This window comes from Aotus nancymaae, unplaced genomic scaffold (genome assembly GCF_030222135.1).
Source record: "Aotus nancymaae isolate 86718 unplaced genomic scaffold, 86718_ANA_hifiasm-v0.15.2.pri h1tg000010l, whole genome shotgun sequence".
NCBI classification, from domain to species: Eukaryota; Metazoa; Chordata; class Mammalia; order Primates; family Aotidae; genus Aotus; species Aotus nancymaae.
Genome location: NW_026988421.1, coordinates 39,334,570 through 39,347,753, shown reverse-complemented (window position 1 = coordinate 39,347,753; position 13,184 = coordinate 39,334,570). Strand labels below are relative to the sequence as shown.

The following is a 13,184-nucleotide window of genomic DNA, read 5'->3' as shown; positions in this document are numbered from 1 at the left end:
TGAGAAAACACAGAGGTTTTCTAGAAATGATTAAGGTTGCATGTTACGATGTTAAGTAAATTAAGTTACATTATACAAAATAATTGTATCTATTTTGCACACTCAAGTTTGTGGCTTAAGAAAATTCAAACCTGCTTATAAATGTACCATTCTCTGTTGTTCCTATGGCTTACCCTGTATTTCATGCAATACAGAAGAGGATGGCTGTTTGAAGTTGCCATATCTCTCAGCAAGTAAGGAGATGGCTACAGCCAAGCAGTGTGAAGTGACAGCACCAGAAAGTTTTTTACACGAGAGGTCAGAAAATACTTTCTTTAAAGAGCCAGATGATGAATATTTTAGGCTTTGTCAACTATACAATCTCTGTTGCAACTCTTAAACTCTACCCTTACAGCACAATACATAAATGAATGGGCCAGGCTATGTTCCCATGAAATTGTATTTATGGAAACTGAAATACGAATTTTATGTTATTTTTCTGTTTCACAAAATATTATTATTCTTTTTATTTCTTTCAGGTACATAAAAATGTAAAAAGTATTCTTAGCTCATAGCCCATGCAAACAAAGATGGTAGAGCAGATTTGACCACCAGAAGTAGTTTACTAGCCCTTATTTTTAGCTGGTCACTGATCTCCACACCGTAGAAGGAACTAATGTATTCAGGCTCATGGCCCTGGGTAAAAAGGTCCAACTACTTAGGAAAGTGATCAGGAGATAAAATCCTCCTGGGAATCGCAGAATCTTTTTGTTTTTTAAGCATCTTTTTCTCTTCCACTGTCCTGTGGCTTTTCATGTGGTTTCAAGACAAGTGTCAAGCTTTACATTTGACTTAGAAAAACCACAACTTAAACTCCTACTGTGGTGGCAGAAGATAGCTGGACTCTAAACCCCAGAAAGACAGGGCCTGTGTGTCTGTTTTCTTCACTACTATATTGCTGGGGTCTAAAGTAGCATCTGACAGAGTAAGGCACTAAATAAATGTTTGTTGATTGAATGACCATGATTAAAAAGTCCTTTTAAAGCACTGTGTTTGTTTATTGTTTTGAGACAAAGTCTCGCTCTGTCACCCAGGCTGGAGTGCAGGGGCACGATCTCAGCTCACTGAAACATTTGCCTCCTGGGTTCAAGCAGTTCTCCTGCCTCAGCTACCGAGTAGCTGGGATTACAGGCATCTGCCATCACGTCTGGCTAATTTTTGTATTTTTTAGTAGAAATGGGTTTTTACTATGTTGGCCAGGCTGGTCTTGAACTCCTGACCTCAAGTGATCCACCCACATCGGCCTCTCAAAGTGCTGGGATTACAAGTGCGAGCCAGCGCGCCCAGCCTAAGCACTTGTAAAAACTGTTTTGTTACTCCATCTTACATGTGTTACACAACTCTCACTTTAAAAATGTCTATAACAGTGATTTAGAATTCAGAAGACTCATCATGCATAAATAGATTTCCTTCAAAAGCTGGACAAAAATTCTGTCAGTGTGAAACTGCAAAATCATTGTTAGCTCTGTTCAAAAGAAAACCTGTTTGCACCAAAAAGTGAAAGAAAAGTAACTGCAAATATCAGAGACTGGTCTTAGTAAGGAAGCAGCCTTACTAAAGGGCCTCTCTCCTGACATTAATCTTGTGCCTTCCGTTTGGCCTGTGGAGGTGATTTCTACCATTATGCCCACGACATGAAAAAGCTACCTGGGTAACAAAAGACTGGGAAACTTACCAGAGACCCACGACATGGGAGGAGCTGATGCTGAAAATCCTTCTGCTCTGTTCTAAGCTGGCAGCTTCTCTCCCCATTAAGCCACACCACATCTAGGCAGAACAGAGCAAACTCAGAGAAAACCACATAGCTTTTGGCTGTCTGGATTCAGCGTTTTATCTGAACGAGCATCTTAGCTCTCCTTTTAAAGTTTTCTTTTCTTTCTAAAATCTCAAGTGAATTTGCAAAGGGAGGTATGAGAATGTGGGGGAAATGGGGATGAAAACTAGTGTGTGGTACCAAGAAGAGGCAAAAGAAAAAGATCAAAGATTAGCTTTCCTAAACTGGGTGGCACCTTGGCACTGAATCCTGGGAACAGATGCTGACTGATTTGAATTAAAAAAGAGCAGAAGTAACCAAAGATAAGAAATAATTGGCTAAAAAATACAAAACCATACTTCTGACTGGGGACAATAAAATGTTCCAAGCAGATGTTAGAATAACTGACTTTTAAAAACCAAGCGTAAAGAAAATAGGGAAAGAGACTCACTGCTAGATATTTTTCCCTCAATTGTGAATTAAGACATGGTCAGAGGAGAAGAGATCCTTTCCAGAGTCTCAGCAGGATAAATCGACCTTGTGGAGGCCTTTGTGTTCCTGGAGAATGATGTCAGAACCCACCCCAGGAAGAAGAAAGAAATGTTTGCACTAAAGGTCACTTGAGAACTATAAAGAAAAATGCTATTTGTAATGACTTAGAAAGCCTTCCAGGAAGAAGAGGAGTCAACTCACTGTTTTGGAATCAGTGGGGAAAAAAACAACACAACTTTTCTGATGAAAAACTTTCTGAGGGTCATTTGGACATTCTAAGAAAGTCTTTGAAACTTTGAGAGAAAAGAATCCAAGAGTAGGATTATGGGAAAATTATGTTTTATTGCTTAACTGTTTAAAGCATGTTGTGCATTTTTGTATGTGTTGGTCACACAAAAATAATTGGAAAGGTTTCTGGCAGTAAGCAGAAGGCAGGGAATGACAGTCTCTCTACCCTATTTACTGTTGGCCCTGAGAATCCTTGGGGTAATCAGATATGCATGTCTCACAGAGATATCCAGGGGTTTAGAAGAAAGAACACGAGCCTGTGAATCAGAAGACCTGGCGTCACATTTCAGCTCTATCGCCTTCTAAGAGCAGAATTGCTGCATGCCATTTAACCTTTCAAAGCTCCTTATCAGTTAAGTGAAGATACTGTGTGTTCCTTGTGGGAATATTGTTAAATGCAGTCCCTATATAGAATAAACACGTAGTTGGAGCTCAGTAGTAGCAGACTTGAACCTGTTGCATCAGAATTAATTTAGTAGCTATCTATATTGAGCACTCACTATGCGCAAGCCTGTTATTCATGCTGTCTTGGTTTTCCCAACAGCCCTATGACCAGAGACAATTGTTATTCCCTTTATACAGATAAAGACACTGAGGCTGGAGAGGTTAAGAAACTTGCTTGTGGTAAGTGGTCAAGCTAGGCAGCCTGGCTCCAAGCCCCTGCTCTTATCTGACCAAATATGAGGGGAAGATTTACTGAATTTCTATCATCTTTCTCTGTTTCTGTTATGACACAGGAAACAAGATGAAGAGGTTTTCCTCTCTCAGAAGCATAAAAAGCTACTGACTTCATCCCAATAACAAAAGTTAAAGAGAATGACCTTAAATACAAAAGATATAGCAATAAATGATACTTTATGGTCCAGGCAGTATTCTAGGTGCTTTATTACGTGGGTTCATTAATTAATTTAACAACCTTCTGAGGTAGGTGCTACCATCTCCACCATGTTATGGGGACTCAAGCAAATGTGCAGGGCCCTTGGAGCTCCAAAGACTGCTTTCAACCATTGTTCTATACAGGCTGTCCAACGCTGGGTTCTCAGAGGCAAGCCAATAGGCCATTATCAGTGCTGCCCCGGCTAGGTATCAGGGGCGGAAAGCATATGGTCAGCAATGTAGTTTCAGGGCAAGCTGTGAATTGAAGTTAAAAGAAAAGTGATATTTATTGACAGCTAATAATTTAAGTGAGTAGGAATATTTTAAGTTAATATCCTAACTGGGGTTCCAAGTCCTTTGACTTCACCAAAGAAAATAACAGGGGTTTGGAAGCTACTTTTAATATTTCAAAATGCCTATTAGTATGTCACTAATCATATAAAATATAGCCTTTGTGTATGGTTACAGTCTTAAAGAAGAAAACTTTTAGGGAAAAATTTATTTTTAGACTTGAGCAAATTTTCAGGTATTCCTAATTCTGGAAACAAGTGAATTTCTGTCCTGTCAGAGTTGAAATAATCCGTATGCATGTCAAATTTACCCTAATAGAGAAGACACCCATTATCAAAGCAAATTCAACAAGACTCAAAGACTTCAGGAAAGAAGTTGCCGGCAGACATGAAAGGCAATTTTAGTCATTTACTTAGAATTGCCAGTCACCGTAGGAGCAGAAGAGGCATTTTTCTGCCAACTGGTTGAAGCTTGTGCCAGAATGATCCTGCTGTTTCTTAATTGTCCTAAAAGCTTGCAGCCAGCAATTTCCCTGCCAAGCCTGACCTCACTTTCATGTTTTTTATAATATGCAGATCACGAAGTGTCCCATTCAGAGTGGGAAAACAAGAAATCACTTCCTCATCCTTACTCTCGGAGCTCATCACATAATCTGTATGGTGTCTCTGTAAAATAATACATCAATGGGCATCTGAAAGCCTTCCGTGCCATTTTTTAGTACCACTGTCCTTGCGTACCTTTGAACATATGATTAATTCTCATGTGAAACTTATAAGAGAGGGGACAACAGTGTTACTCCCATTTATGAGTGATTAACCAACAGAATTATGACTGATGGACATAAAAATCTATGTGTGGTGTATTAAGTTGCAAGCTGCAGAATGAAATTTAGAGTATGCTCTCATTTTTTCGTATGAAAGAAAAGGCATGTAACTGTGTACGTGTGTGCATGCATATGCAGTTGTGTATAGAGGTGGGATATAAAAGCTCACAAAAGATCTTGTGATGTACAATCTAATTACTTCTTAAGGTGGTAATGTTACCTCCTAATAGTCTCCTAAAATGGGAGCGAGTGAAAGGAACTACTGAGAATGTTCACTTTTATATCTATGCACCTCTGTATTGTTTTAATGTTTTTCAATAAGCATATATTGTTTTTACAATGTCAAAAATAATTTTTAGAAAGAGAAAAGGTCTAAAGTAGGTGATAGATGTTCCCCACAATGAACAGGCCTATCTAGTTTATTCCATTGCATTCAGATTTTCATAACAATTTTAAAGAGACATTAGAAAAACCTTCCTCAGCTCTGGAATTGGGATTCTGTATTGGGAGACTGCGTTGCTGTTTCTCCATTGGTTAAGACGGTGGATTTCTGGGGAGATTTTTAACTTTTATATTTTCCGCTGTTTCTTCAGACATGTCTCCATTTTGAGCTTCTGACAAGACCACATTTGTTGAATGTTTTGATTTTGTAACCTTTCCACCTCCATTGTTGTTCAGACACATTTCCATTTTGAGTTTCTGATAGGGTCAGATTATAGCTGGAAGAAAATAGTTGCTTGGTGTTTGAGTCTTGGAGAAGGAACCTTCTGCTTAATTCCTCTTGGAGGCCCCTGCTCCCAGATGGAATGGAGACTCAGTTGGGATGATCAGAGGCTTCCATCAACCAGCTCTTTGGGTTCATAGAATTCTTTAAGGAGCAAAATAAATATGTCAAAAAGGGGAACGCCAGGCCGTACTGTGTGGCACCGTGGTCTAGGCACTTCTTGGACAGCATGTCTCACCTGCTGAAGAAACTCCTGTGTAAGAAGTTTGAGAAGCAGAACCTCAAATTGCAGCAGCAGAACCTAAAGCTGCAAGGGTCCTCAAATCTGACTCTACCAGAAACTCAAAATGGAGAAGTGTCTGAAGAAACAATGGGAGGCGAAAAGGTTACAAAATCAAAACATTCAATAAATGTGGACTTATTAGAAGCTGAAAATGGAGACGTGTCTCAAGAAACAGTGGAAAATGTAAAAGTTAAAAAATCTCCCCAGAAATCCACTATATTAACCAGTGGAGAAGCAGCAATGCAGGCTCCCAATTCAGAATCAAAAAAGAAAAAGAAGAAAAAGGGAAAAATGGTGAATGATGCTGGGCCTGACACAAAAAAAGCAAAAATTGAAAACAAAGGAGAATCTGAAGAAGAAAGTGCCAAGACTCCTAGAGAAACAGAAAATAATGTGGAGAAGACAGATAATGATGAAGATGACAGTGAGGTGCCCAGCCTGTCCCTGGGACTGACTAGAGCGTTTGAGGATACTTCATTTGCTTCTCTATGCACTCTTGTCATTGAAAACACTCTAAAGGCAATAAGAGAAATGGGCTTTACAAACATGACTGAAATTCAGCATTAAAGTATCAGACCACTTCTGGAAGACAGGGATCTTCTAGCAGCTGCAAAAATAGGCGGTGGTAAAACTCTGACTTTTCTCACCCCTGCAGTTGAACTCATTCTTAAGGTTCATGCCCAGGAGTGGAACGGGGTTTCTTATTCTCTCACCTACTAGAGAACTAGCCATGCAAACTTTTGGTGTTCTTAAGGCGCTAATGACTCACCATGTGCACACCTATGGTTGATAATGGGTGGTAGTTAACAGATCTGCTGATGCACAGAAATTTGCTAATGGGATCAATATCATTGTGCCACACTAGGCCATTTGCTGGACCATATGCAGAATACCCCAGGGTTTATGTATAAAAACCTGCAGTGTCTGGTTATTGATGAAGCTGATTGTATCTTGGATGTTGGGTTTGAAGAGGAATTAAAGCAAGTTATTAAACTTTTGCCAACATGTAGACAGATTGTGCTCTTTTCTGACACTCAAATTCGAAAAGTTGAATACCTGGCAAGGATTTCTCTGAAAAAGGAGCCATTGCATGTTGGTGTTGATAATGATAAGGCTAATGCAACAGTGGATGGTCTTGAATGGGGATATGTTGTTTGTTCCTCTGAAAAGAGTTTCCTTCTGTTCTTTACATTCCTTAAGAAGAACCGAAAGGAGAAGCTTATAGTCTTCTTTTCATCTTCTATGTCTGTGAAATACCACTACGGGTTGCTGAACTGCATTGATTTCCCTGTCTTGCTATTCATGGAAAACAAAAGCAAAATAAGCGTGCAACAACATTCTTCCAGTTCTGCAACAGAGATTCAGGAACACTATTTGTATGGATGTGGCAGCAAGAGGACTGGACATTCCTGAAGTCGACCGGATTGTTCAGTATGATCCTCCAGATGACCCTAAGGAATATATTAATCACAGACCTAAATGAGAGAGGGCATACCTTGCTCATTTTGCACCGAGAGGAATTGGGTTTCCTTTGCTGCTTGCAACAATCCAAGGTTCCATTAAGTAAATTTGACTTTTCCTGGTCTAAAATTTCTGACATTCAGTCTCAGCTTGAGACACTGATTGAGAAGAATGACTTTCTTCATAAGTCAGCCCAGGAAACATATTAAGTCATCCATATGAGCCTATGATTCCCATTTTCTTCATGTTAATAACTCAAATTTGCCTCATGCTGCTCTGTGATTTGGTTTCAAGGTACCTCCCTCTGTTGATCTGACCATGAACAGCAATGAAGGCAAGCAGAAAAAGTGAGAAGGTGGTGGTGGATTTGGCTACCAGAAAACCAGGAAAGTTGAGAAGTCCAAAATCTTTAAACACATTAGCAAAAAATCATCCAACAGCAGCCAGTTCTCTCACTGAAGACATGTCTTTCTTTCATCTTGAATAGCTTTGTCCTAAAATGAATTCGTTTCCCCTTGATCTAACAGGATTTTTGTAGCCTTTAGAATTCAGACTGATCTAACAAGAGTATAAGTTGACTTGGTTTGCAAGTCAACTCAGTGCTTACTGAGCTCAGTGCTTACTGAGCTCAGTGCTTACTGAGCACTATTACTTTTATCAAGTCTCTTTTTTGTTTTTGAGATATAAAACATGCTTTAATTTTCTTGGTTGCCTAAGGACAGAGCAAGGATGATCTGGTCTTTGTTGCGATGATATAATATTTTAATTTTAAATATCCCTCCCTCATACACACAAATGCATGTTATTGTTTTAATATAATTGCATTTGTACTTTTCCTTCTTGGTCTGTGAAGATTTTTGTGGCATGGATTATTGCGCTCACTGCTGTAAAAGGTGACATAGTGTACTGGAAAGCTGGTGGTAGTGCAGAAAAGAGTCTCAGGTTATTTTTTGTTTTTAGTTATTTCTGGGACCTTGAAAGTATCTCATGACTCCTCCTGAAAATGCTGCAGTAAAAAAGAGCAAAGAGCTTTGGAAAATACGTAAGAAGCACCTTAGGATCAGGGTGGCATTGCTTTTATAGATGCTTGATTTTAAAGCAATGAGCCTTTTTCAGGTGTTTTGTTTTTTACAGCAAAAGCTATGGGTTGTGATTTGAATAAATGTCACCAGCAGTCATAACATTTGATGGGTGGGGGGTAGGAAGAGGGTAGAATTGAGATGTCTGAGTCTCATTTACATCAACAGAGGTGTAATATACTGCATTTCTTCATTCAGTAACATGGTAGACTTTAAAAACACGTATACAGAGAATGGTGATGCTCCTCATTTAGATTTGTTTAATTCAAGGTGGTTTGGATTTTGGTAAGCCTTTGCACTCTGTACAGTACTTAGAAGACAAGGGCAACTGCCTTGGACTTAGAGCTAAGCCATCAGACAGTGCCCAGCACACATTCATGCTAGCTTCTTTCTGAGAAAAATTACCTCTTCCAGGCCCTGAAACAAAAAATATATTTACTGTGAAGACTGAAAATGAACAAAGTTAGAAAAATTCAGCAAAGTCAGTGATTTAGTTAGCCAGGTTTTTTGTTGTAGGAGCACTTGATTTCTAGTGTGTTTTGTATAGTATATAACTACAAAATAGTACATTTTGTAGTAATTCAAAACCAAAGTTGCTAGCATCATTTTGCTGTTGTATCAGTTAATCATAGGATCTCATTAAATGTAAGTGCGCTAACATCTAATGTAAGGAAACTATTTGGTAAAGAACATTCCAGTAGGAAAAGAATAATCTTCCATTGGCTGTCATCACCCTGGTCAGACCTGTCCTGGGTTTCCAACTTTGACTGCTGGGGTCCTGGCTTGCATTCTTCTTGGATTCCTGCTTGGATTCCTAATTCCTGGTGTTTAATAACTCTTTCCAAGATCCTGTTTTCCTTTTTGTTTGTTTGTTTCAGAAATAATGTTCAATAAAAGACAAAAACAAAGGGAAGAATATTTAATTACTGAGAAGTAAAATACTATTGATGTTTTGTACATAATCTAATTTTTATGTGCATGTTCATGCTTTTTAATTTTTTTATCAAAAATGAAGTCATCTATCTACTACTTGTAACCAGCTTGTTTAATAACATGTTATTTTCCTGTGTCGTTAAATAATTACCTCAAAAAAGGAGGAATGCAGTCTTCATTATTTGTTTAGATTTTTGTACAAGTCTTTGAAAGGGTTCCATAATAAAGGCAATTTGGGGATGAATAGTTTATATATATAGCAAAGTCCTTCCATCCAACCAGGAATGTAACCAAGGAACTTTGGTGTAGTAAAAAGAGCAAAAAATTTGAACTTTGACAGACTTTTATTCACATTCTAATTGCTATTTAAGAGATATCTGGCCTCAGAAAACCTACTTGGTGTCTCTGAAACTCTGTTCCCTCTACTATAAAATAGAATAATAGAGAGATGAAGGGTTATATGTAAAGGGCATCGCACAATACCTGGCTCATGGAAGGTGGTCAAAAATTCCTAGGCTAATAAAAAAAAGTGTAAATGGTTTTTAATCTATATTGACATTTGTAGTGAACAAATAAGAAAACACAACTGTGGAAGAACTGAGGAAGAGCCAATAGTGTCAATTCTGCATGTGAAACACCCAACGTGCAAAAACTCAAAAGTGATCTATTTGTAGATTTATTTGTAATTGGATTGTGTTTGCAATTGGAGGTATCTAGCTCTGCCATCTTCTCAGACATTCTGCATCAAACAGAGATGACAAAACCTATTAAATTTCTTAGAAGTGTTTCTCTGATGACTTGGCCATGGAGAGTGAAAAATAACCAAAGGAAAATGTCTTGGTACTTACTGAACAAGAGGCACACACTGGTGACTGAGGAGTTCCAATGCGGCAAATCCAAAGAAGGTGCTCGAGAAGAACTAAGCCAAACTGTATATGGAGGGAGACAGGTTTTAAGTTCTCCAAAATACCCCTGCAAAGACCCCTGGATGTCTTTCATTCACCTCATATTTATTTGTGAGCAAGACACCATATTAGGCCCTATAGGAGACGTAAAGACTCGTACTCTAAAAACTCACAGTCTTGTAAAATTACAGAAGACAATGACTCACTAGGTCATCTAAGGTTCAAATGCACTGATTATAATCATCATTAAGTAGCTTCCCTGGAAAGCGTTCTCTGCAATGCTTCTACCATTAACCGTTATCGAATGCCATGCTTTCACATGGAAGAACCCTAAGTCTTGTGATAAACTGTCAAAACGATACAAAAAAGGACCATGAATACCTGAGACCATGGTTGGTACTGAAGCTCTTGCTTTATAATTTTTTGTCTCCCTGTCTTCAGGTCGACCACCAGTAGCACTACTCTCGAGTCACTGATTAAGAGAAGTGACTTTACAAGAGTATGAGGAGTACTGGGACATTTTTAAAGAACGCCTGTCTTAGGACGAGGGTAGTTTTTAAAGTCCAGGCCCTTCCTTTTTCCGTCAGGCTCCCTAAATCTGAATTTTTCTTCTCAAGTCCACTTGCTGCTGTAGCTCTCCAAATACTGAAGACTTTTCCTCCGCTTTCCTTGTCCTGAGTCAGTAAGACTCTCTGATCTGCCCTTCAGAATTCCCACTCCCCAGATCCAAGGAAAATGGGGATCTTGGGTACTATGGGGAGCCACTAATTGGATGCTGATACTCACTTGTCAGCACACCCCCAAAGTTCTCCCATAGACTAACTTCTTGGAGGTATCATCTTCCATACCTTGTTGCTTTTCATAATTCTCTTTTCTCTCATAATAGCTGCTAGCACCCAAAGCCTGCACGCCATCTCAAAGCTTTTGCCCAGCCAGTTTGAAACTCCAGTACAAATTATACTTTATTCACTTAGGCTGTTAATTGGTGGCTTGTGTTCTCATGCTGCCTCCATGTCTACGAGTGAGTCATTTCACCTCTCTGAGCTCTGGGTGACTGGATGAAGAATACGCCATCCTTCACAAAGGACTGTTCATTGGGCACTCACATGCAAACACACATATATACATGTATTTTCAGAATGAGTTATGAAGGTAGTTTGCATTTCCAGCTTCACTGTTTACTAGCATGCATAATCTCGGGCAAATTAGTTCTCTGAGTCTCAGTTTCTTAATCTGTGAAGTGGAGAACGTAATGTCTTTTTCTATGTTATATGAGTAGGGAATGAAATTATATGGGAGAAGCACATAGAATTGAGCCCAGGCTCAGAGAAAGGATGATTCACAAATATCAATGGTGAATAAATGTCTGAAAGTATTTTAGCATCACTAATAATCAAAGAGGAAGAAGGAGCAGGAATGTAGGACAGGCAAAATCAATAAAATTGTAAACAACCAAAATGGCCCACAATAGGCAATTGGTTATATCTGGATATAGTGGAATATCTTGGAAATTTCAGGTTACAAAACACAGGGAAAGATTTAATAAATGTTAGTGGCCATCATTGCTTTTCTCTCATTCATAGGCTCTTGCAAATGCCCCACGCTCTCCTAAGGCCCCTGACCACCCCGCCCCCCACCACCCTTATTTCCTTCCTTCTTTTCTATCTTCTTAACAAAATGATTCTTCAGTTTTTCTCTATTTTTCTCCATTTGCACTGAAAGTAGTAGAGGGCTGCAAAGAGAATGGATTTGTGTCCTTTAAATGTGCCACCTCCCACTAACAAAGGAATTATAGCATTGTACCTATACTTCTTCAGCCTTGGTAGCCAGTAAAAACAACATGATTAAACTGTACAGCTGACCCTGAAGTTCACTAAGACTAGTCTAACCATTTAAATTATAACTTTATGAACAACTTTTTATTGCTGTCACATCATATTCTTGTGAGGAAAAGCCAACAGCAATATTAGACAGCTTCCTCAAAATATTTTCTTAAACATTTTTTTCTGTGCAAATTATACTATAGGAAAAAATTGTGTATAATTTAAATATCTCTTTTATTTTTTCTTAAAATTTCTTTTGATTTGGCCTTCCTGTTTCATGTTTATTCTAGAAAATTGGAAATTACAGAAAAATATCTGGAAGAATTAAAATTATTCATAGTTGTACTTCCAAAAATAAATATTGTTGATAATTGGAGAGTATTCTTTTTAAATGCTTTTATTTTGAAAGCTAAGAACATGTTTGCTTATACAGTTTGTGACCTGATTTATTGATATTTTACGATGCCAATGAACTTTTTTAATAAATGGAAATTTCCAAGACACTCCATAGTATCCAGATTTAATCAAATGCCTGTTGGGGGCCATTTTGGTTGTTCGCAATTTTAATGATTTTGCCTGTCCTACATTCATTCTCCTTCTCCTTCTTTGATTATTAGTGATGCTAAAATACTTTTCTATGTTTATTCACCATTAACGTGTGAATCATCAGTTCTGACCATTTTAAGTATCTCTTTTATTTTTATAATGATGGTGATGGCCACAATCACTGTCTTCATTATGGCACTTGGGACTAGGAATTGTCAAGGCCAGGTTAGCTCAGGGACCCAGGTGAAGAAGAGAATTGCAGACAAGAAAAGATTTGATCTCATTCCCAGCACTGACCTTCCCAAAACTGGCATTCCCTGGGACCAGGTGGTGTTGAAAAGAGTTGTTTTTGATGCCACAGGAATCTGTTGGAAAGTGGATTTCCAAGCACATCCGGTCCTGATGTATATTCTGCAGTTGAATGAGAAGCTGCAAAGTCATGGGCCTTCTGAAGATAGCTTTAAGTTCAGCTAGAGGAATGAAACCTGAGGGAGAATAGTGAAATAAAACACAAAGCATATTTTAAAAGTTATAAACAGAAATTTTTCATCAAGGGAGGAATTAATTTTCTTCTAAATTATTCCATTTTTGCCTGGATTGTTACCTTGAGGATCAGGTCAACTCTACATGGAAACCTTCAGAGGACAGAGAATAGAAAAATAAACACTCATGCTCCAACATTGGGGTTCTACACCAACCAGGACCTTTTCATGGCCACCTTCCTGCCAAGCTCACTCATAACCAGGTTGCACAAGTCAGGAAAGGCAATCCTAACTTGGAGGACAAGTGGGGATGTTGGTTCTTTCTCCAAGGATAAAAACCAGTTATTTTACCTGTCACCCCAGAAAGTTTCCGGGATGTCATCTGG

At 38.5% G+C, this 13,184-nt stretch overlaps 1 pseudogene; it reads left to right on the top strand.

The window, feature by feature from the left end:
- The first annotated feature begins 3,269 nt into the window (after nt 1-3,269).
- Nucleotides 3,270-9,418, top strand: LOC105718928 (ATP-dependent RNA helicase DDX18-like; annotated as a pseudogene).
- Nucleotides 9,419-13,184: the final 3,766 nt, after the last annotated feature.